Below are 5,949 nucleotides of genomic sequence, written 5' to 3' on the forward strand. Positions count from 1 at the left end.
ACTTTTTGTGTGTGTGTTGTTTCGTTAGGAGCAAAATTGCAGTTAATTGTCTAAGCTCCAGAGAATATTGAGAAATCAAGCCAAGCTGCTTTTGATCTGCGCATACTGCTAAACCCAAGTCTTGTAAAAAATCGAGGTTTGCCATTAATATTGACAATAAAAGTGTTTCTTTTTGTTAACCTGAAACCTAACCATCCTGGCTCAAGGCCCTTGTCTATAAGCAAAAACCCTATAAGAATGTAGAAAAGGTTTGGAAGGAACTATATCAGAGATAAAGAAATCCATTACGTGCATTTGCAAAGGAAGCTACAGAATAGAAATTCCCAGGAATGAGCACAACACCGCTGTTGGAACCAGGAACGCTCAGAGGCCTCAAGTCACAAGCAAATCTTTCCGTCACATAACGGTTTCTCCAAAGCCCCACGTTTTAAGTTACCATTTTCATTCATATTTTATTCTGAACTCCAGACTACAGTGAATGCTGGTTAAAGTCCATGAATTACTACTTCCATACAATGTGTATGCAAAAATCACATTTACTCCCTCATCTGAATGACTTCCTCCCGGCTTAGAAGAAAAGAAATTTTATTACTTTGAATTCTTAATCTTCTTTTTTTCAGTGCTGAAAATGGAACCCAGGGCCAGGCACATGCTAGGTACACACTCTACCACTGAATTATACCATCATCCCTCAAAATATTTCTATGTATATATAATTTGCTTAAAAAAATAATGCGGGAGACTAACAAATCCTGCGGGATATAGTTTCTTAGGCACTTTTTGCTCTAAACTCTATATTTTACTGTATTTTATTACAAAAGTTGCAAGGAGTAGCAAAGATCAGATTAACCATACCTCTTAGGATTAGTAGTCAACATTAATAAAATCTCCCATATGTGTGTGTGTGTGTGTATAATGCTGCTCTTGAGAGGCCTTTTATGGCATTATCTTTTGCCTTTAGCCTCAATAAGTATTTTAGCTTTACAGACAGACCTGTCAAAGAATTTAGTCCTTCCTTATCAATGAAAACTCTCCAGAGTAGCAGCACATCTAAGTTAATGTGGGGATCTTGTTGTGAACTATTTGGAGAAAATGGAAATTCTACTGCCCATAATCTGGATATTAAGGTTTTTCTTAAAAGACTTATGGATGAACCAGTATCTCATTCTTTCATACAAATCTCAGGTTCAGTGACAGGAAAAAAATCTTATAAATCTAATATTGCTCACAGGCAAGTTACAAGGGAAGGAAGGAAAGAAGAAGGGAGAAGGGAAGGATGGGGGAGAGTAGAGAAATGTACAGGCATTTAGCAAGTCCTGGTTTTCTCCACTGACTTAACTGTTTCTTAATCAGAGCTGGACTGAAGGATCCAAGCAATCAGCTCCTCCACAACCATCAGTACAGCCCCTCCCCCCCCACTCCCGCCCCTACCACAGAGCTACTCTGGAAGGGGAACTGGAGGGAAGAGAGCCACTCCCCAAATGCCCACCCTCCCCCAAAAATCCAAAAAGAAATTACTTGGAAGAAACAAAACCACATAGAATCCAAGGCAGCTTTCCATGCCCTTTATTTTAAAAATATTCATAAAATTTCAAACAAACTAATGTGTACTTTGAGCCATTGTCACTTGCCAGGTGGATAGAGGAACTGCAAAACCCCAGTTAGAGGGAGTCCTTTGCCACCCACTCAGTTGATATATGCCTTGTTGTTCTGGATGTCCTAAAGTGGCTAACATGTAAAATGACTCAATCCCACCATAGTACAGAACAGGAATGCAGAGCCATCAGAGTGTCACCAGAAGCACTGTCCTTACAGCAGGTGGGACTGAGATGAAATCCTTAAGAAAACTGGTTTTCTATCACCATCCAGGTTTGACATCCTTTCTCGGCTTCTTAGCATGTTCTAGAGTCCACTTTATTATAGATATTTAGAGGAAATGCTCAAATTTATTTCTACTACTTCAGTTAGGAAAACAAGGTGAAAAGAGATTTGAAAGATGATGAAGGGAATTGAGCCATAATTCCTGTAAATATAAAATGTATGTTTATGGCCTTCTGGCCTGGTTCTTTTCAGGTCCAGTTTATTTTGAGTTCTCATGAGCAAAACACAAGACACAAAATTGCCCTTGCCTTTGAAATAATAAATACCTTGAAAAGATCTGTATTTTCCCTAAAAACAGACTGAAGTTTAAAAAAATATTTAGTTTAAAACCAGATTGATTTTAAACGTAGTATCTCACAAGACCAAAACGTTTGCTCAAGTCTTTCTCATGCTCTTTGAATATTTTCCAGGGGAAGTAGTGGGAGTAAAGTGACAAGAGTCATGGGCACAAAATAATGCTGCTCTGCTTGTTTGGCTGGAGGCAGATGTAAGGCAGCACAGTGGGTACACCATCAGCCACCAGAAAGCCAGTGGACACAGAATCACACACCCTCCCCTGAACCTGGGATGCCTCGCTATGACTCAGTCTCAAACCCTGGGTGCTCCCTCATCTCTGAAGGAGAAATAGAAAAGTGTCACTCCCTAAAATTTCTCCCAAAGCACCCAACCACATCTCCTCAGTTCCTTGGGCCCTTTGAAAACTATGAATATGCATCTTTTGGGGTGCAGCGTACCAGAGGTCCTACTAGTACAGCCCAGGAGTGGGGCTCCAGGGCTGACAGCTAAGCTATACTCCTTCCTCTCCCACTTTGCCCTTCATCACCATCACCAACCTCTCCTCCACCACCACCACTACCATTAACTCCATCACTCCCTTCCTGCATGGGCAGGCCACTAAAATTGAGAGCAAAATTAAGCTGGTATCTTAGCCTATGGTTTTCCAAAGCAGCAGGTTAACCTAGCATCCTGGGATTCCTGGAGCAAAATGTCCCAATTGACATTATAAGGAAAAAGTGAATGTGTACAGGTATGCGTTCGGAGTTGATCAAGTTGATTCTTAGTTGATCAAGACCAGTTTGGTTTCCCTGAGTCAGTTACTACAGTTGGGGACACTACTAGAGTTCATACTTTTGTCCCCTCTTTCTAAGCCACTTAGGGGCCACCTTTTTAAGACTCTAACCTCTTTTGGGTTATTGATATAACATGAAGCTTTAGACCCCTGGATCATGGTAATTAGTTGATGATAATGCTGTCAGTGAGGGGTGATGTTCAGATTGGCATCTTTTATGACAACCACTTTCTGTCCATATTGTCCATTAATTTTATCACTGTGGTGTTATCCGGGGCCACAAATGGATTCACCCATTTTTTTTGTTTCAATTTAATAAGCCTAAGAAAAGTTAAAAGCAGAAAATTTTGATCCTTCACAACTGAGGCCACTTGCCTCTGGTGAACACTTTCTCAATCCCCAATCGCGTTTTCCTCTGGATTATTCCTCTGTCCAATCCCCCAAAATTCCATTTCTGAAAGTAGCCCAAACAACTACTTTCCCTAAACTTTATCTGCTCCGGGTGGAACCGTCTTACTTTGTCTACCTGCTCCCAAGGCCTAAATGTGTTTTTATAAACAGATTTTTTAAATGTATCAAATGTCAGAGGATTGAACTACCAGTATTTACATATTCCGAGTTTGCCTCTTGGTGAAAATGTAAACAAAGTCCCGGACCACACTACCTGTATTCTTTCATTCCAGAAGCAGTTCTTAAAAAGACTCTCCTTGTACCCCAAACTGCAGACCCACTCAAGTTGGGAGTTAGAGCTGTGTGTAGGTGGCTATTCTGTTCTGATACCAAATGCAAGCCCCTAGTCTTACCAGCCAGCCTGGGTTCAGCTACTCCGGTGCTCTGTTCTGGCCTCAAAAGGCTGTGCTGGGAGCGTCCAGGGTAATTGACCCCTTACGAAAAGAAGAATCAACTCCCAACCGAGGTTTTTACATCCCTCTCTGAGTTTCCTCCCTCCACTGCCCAGCCGGCAAGCCTGAAAACAAACTCTTTCTTGGTGCTGCTTCCTCGGGAGATAGTGGCAGGCCGGGCATGGGCCCCTGAGTACATGGCTGTACCGGAGTTGGACGCCCTCCATTCGTGCTGACCTGGCCTTCCAGCCCAAACCACATAACCGGTGGCAAGGGATCCATGGTCAAGGAAAGAGCTATTCTTAGGAGTCCTTAGAATGAGGCTCCCTTTGAGGCCTGGGACCCGACTGCGCCTGCCCCAAAAAAGCGATGCCCAAGGTGGAGTCATTGATCTCTCTTGGCTACTCTGGCTATGTCCAAGGCCTTTCCGGCCCTCGCCAGCCTCTGAACAGTCTGCCCTCCACTCCTTCTAATTTACAGCCCGAGGGCTCCCGTTGACACCCTTTTCCACACCGAACTCCATCCGGCCGGCAGAATCCTCAGACACACACCAACCTCTCTTGGCTGGGGCCAAGCATCAAGGGTGCTTTCAGCTCCCGCCACTGACCACCCCACCCCTTGCAGTTTGAGAGCTTTCTCAAGACGCTCACGCCACGCGGGCGCCGCGGCCCGGGTGCCCCGCGGCCCGGTGACTTACAAGTGGAGATCCATTTTCTCTTATAATGCGTTCAAGATCACCAAGGCCAGCAGTCTAAACATCCACGAGCCGTCCTCCCGGCCTGCCTCTTAAACTGGCGTTTAATGGTTCCCCTCCGATAACTAAACCTGCTTTCCACAGATGCCCGCTTTTATGGGAGAGGCAGGAATGCAGAGATATATTTATGTGTTTGTTCATAAAAACTGGAAAATAAGCTCTGAACACGCTGTAAAAAATATTCAGTTACTCACCAAACAGGCTAGTTAAACCAGGAGAACACCGATACCGTCCACGCCACAGATTCGGGGAATCGAGGTAGCAGCACTTTGAAATCTTCCAAAGTCTCCGATGGGGCTGGTGTCCCTGAAGAATGTGGAAATGAGAGCATTTACAATCAGTATGACCGTTTGCCTGGGGGTCTCAACCGTGATCTACCCAACTTGTCACAATAACCTGAGCCACTCCAAAAACCTCTAAACGAGGTAACTCAATGGCTAAGTAAAGAGCCACTGGTCTGGCGTTTCCGACCTGTGCCAGGTCAAAGGAGCACCCTTCCCCGGCCGCGCGGTGTATCCTCCTCCGCAAAAAGAACTCGCGCGCTCCCAGCCACCCCTTCTTGGGGTCCTCGCGCCTGCTGCTCAGTCCTCGATCCCCCTCACAAAACTGCATTAGGCTTCTGCTCGCTTCTTGCTCGGTTACCTACAAAACACTTCGAAAAGTATTATCTGAGTTCCTTTTTTTTAAAACCAGGGGTGGGGGGAAATAGAGTGATACTATACCTGATTCGAGATTCTTCAATATTTGAGACTTGGGGGGAAATATTTTAATAGTGAAGCATCTGTTAAACACTTGCATTAACCTCTGGCTGATTAAAAAAAAAAAGTTTTTTTTAACCTTGCCCCCCCCCCCGTTTCAATTATCTTATGGTTATGAAGGGACAGCCAATCCTGGAAGAGGACCTCGGCAATTAGCAACGTGAACATCAAAAAGTTTTATTGCGGAGTGCGCGAGGCGCCGCCTCCGCCGCCCCGGGATTGGCGTGAGGAGCCTCTGACGACATATATTAACCCGAGCGGCCTTAAAGATGTAACTGTACATGGAGATCTTGCTGGGAAAATCCGCTTGCTCCCCTCACGGCGTCCAGCCCAGGAGAACAGCCGCCGCCACCCGGGAGCTCTCTCAGCCACCGCGCAGACCCCTACGAGATCCCAAGCCACCGCCTTCGAGCTCCGAGGCGCCTTCCGGGCACCAAATCATTGCCCTGAAAGGAGAGGATCTGAGAAAATGGATTCACTGAGACCTCTCTGAATACCCTCCGGGAGATCCTGAGAGGAGCGTGGACACGTTAGCCGCAGCTAAAAATCACATTCAAGGACCAAAACAACAACCAAAAAATTAATTAAAACAATAAGCGCCCAAGAACCCAGACCGAGCTGGTGGGGGGAGGGGAAGGGGCGGGA

This window comes from Marmota marmota, unplaced genomic scaffold (assembly GCF_001458135.2).
Source record: "Marmota marmota marmota unplaced genomic scaffold, marMar, whole genome shotgun sequence".
NCBI lineage: Eukaryota > Metazoa > Chordata > Mammalia > Rodentia > Sciuridae > Marmota > Marmota marmota.